This window comes from Orbicella franksi, chromosome 10 (assembly GCF_964199315.1).
Source record: "Orbicella franksi chromosome 10, jaOrbFran1.1, whole genome shotgun sequence".
NCBI lineage: Eukaryota > Metazoa > Cnidaria > Anthozoa > Scleractinia > Merulinidae > Orbicella > Orbicella franksi.
Genome location: NC_138154.1, coordinates 1986781 through 1989278, shown reverse-complemented (window position 1 = coordinate 1989278; position 2498 = coordinate 1986781).

The window sequence follows — 2498 nt, the reverse complement described above, 5'->3', positions numbered from 1 at the left end:
GCTGTTGTCCATTCATTGAACAACTCTCCAAGTTGGGACCATTCTAAGCATTTTATATTTTATACATATTTAACCCATTGACACCTGAATGAAATTACCTGTGACCCACCCCTAATTCCCTGGCATTTTTTTGGAATATTTCAGAGCGAGCAAAAGCACAAAAATAAACCATATGCGCAGTAACCACAGACACAAGATTAGGTTTCAAGACATTGTTTATTTAAAGTTGAATAAATGAAGGGTCAAAATATTAAAAAATATTAGCAAAAAGAACTCAACCTAATGTGTAAAACTGATGAGAAAACAAGAAATTATATTTATTTATTTCTTTACCGCACGACAAAATGTCCCACAGAAGCTGAGAAAATTGACTATGCGAAAATTAGTTAATTATTGACTTTGGAGGACAAAAACGAAACCAAAATACAACAGAATTTCATTCTTGTACTATAACGGCTAGAATTTGAGAAAACAACGAAAAATAAATTGAAGAACTCATGTAAAAATCAATCTGAAAACAAGAAATTGAGTAATTTCTTTGCCACGCAACAAAATATTACGGTGCTGCGAAAGAAAAATGAAAGTCGTAAATCAAAAAGACGACTAAAACAAGCGAATTACTGAGATCAGTCGTATTTCAACTGTGTTAAATTAGTGACCATTTAGTTCTTTTCTCAGCAGTTCTGTAGTAGCTGAATAAGACTCCAAAAAATATTTGAACAAAGTGAATAAACTAAATAAACAAAGTGCCTGGACATCGCTGTAAATTAAATATGCAGAAATCCAGCATGTAAGTTACTGTTCACTTTTAAAACCTAAAATTCCCAAATAGAGGGAACCAAATGAAAGAAATGCCAAAGGAAGTTCAATAACAATAAATTTTTGTTCAAGCTGAGGCAAAGAAACCTTTTTAAGAGCAAAAAATTGTTCAAAATTTCGCAGACGTGCTTCGCCGCATGACCGCATGACCGCATGTTCAAATTATTCTTCATGCTAACACGAAAGCTTGAGGTTTTGCTGACCGCATTTGTAGTCATTTTAACACCCATGGTTTTACCGATCGTTTCAAAAGTTGAATTCAACTTTGAAGTAATAATGTACATGACTATTTTTGTTTCTTAAGTCCAAAAAGCTGCTTTAATTCTGCAATCTGTCATCAAAACTTACATGTTTTCGAGGCGCTTGAAGGAAGGAAAAATTCTTCACCAGAAAGGTTTGAGGACTCTGAACAGCTCTGATCTTCCATTCTGAGGCCACCTAAACATCGATTTGTTTTTCCTTTCCATTTTAAGTGCCAAAGAAGTAATTTCTCCGTTTTAGGAATGAAAACAAGACCTTGGAAGTTTTTAGATTTGGCCCACAACGCACCATGATTACCTGCAATTTTCAAGCGCACGATTTTAAGAAGAAAAACTGTCTTTCTAGGACCCCTTAAGTCCTCTGAAAATATGCTCAGAAAGTCCATTCTGATTGGTTTACTGGTCCTTAAGAACAATAGAACAATAGGGGAACTAAAAAGTCTTCAGGGAGGGAAGGAAAGGCAATTGTCCCCAAGTGCTCTTTTTTTGGGCGGTTACAGGCGGCACAGGGAAATGGAAGAGTTTTTCACATGGGCAGTTACAGGCGGCACAGGCGTCAATGGGTTAAATACTCATTACATTGGACTGAACATGACAACTCTACCAAGATCCATGACACAATGCATGTAGTATTCTCTTCCATTCAACTTGTTCAAAACAAGTACAGTCAAACCTCTATTAAGCAGCCACTTATTACGTGGCTACCCCTTATTAAGTGGTCAGATATCAAAGTCCCAAAATTATTGTCATTAAAATACTACGTAAACCCCCATTAACCAGCCACCTCTATTTAACAGCCATGGCCACCTTTTGGTGATCCCAACAGAGTTTTTTCTATTGTCTTTACCCTATTAAGCAGCCAAACACAATTCAATATGCTTAGATTGGCTTTGTTTTGGAAAAGACAATGAAAGATAAGAATCTGAAGTAGAATTTGACGAATGATAAAAACATTCAAACACACGTTAATTATGATTGTCTGGACCACAGACAATGAACTGACAATGTTTTTGTTTTTGTTTTTACCAGAGATGATGAACTGAAATGTTAACTGATACATGCCAAATTTTTCCCAACTTGTATCAATTCCTTTTGTACAATGTAGTATCCTTTACAATTCAAAACATTTGAGTCACAGTTGCATTACATACCTTCAAAGGACTACGTCAGAACAATTTTACAATATAAAATTAATAAACCACGGTAATTCTCCAAACTATACTTGCAAAGTTGCTCATTCTCTGATTCTCTCTTGAAAACTAAACTACACTTCCTCAAGCGAAGTTTGGACTGTGTTCCCTGGCTTTTGTATTAACTTATCCGAACAAAGATGGCATCTGAGTTGAAGTCTGCAACCGTTATTGTTCCTTTCAACTATCCAACATGTAAAGTGCAGTGTCCAACATGTAAGGTAGAGTG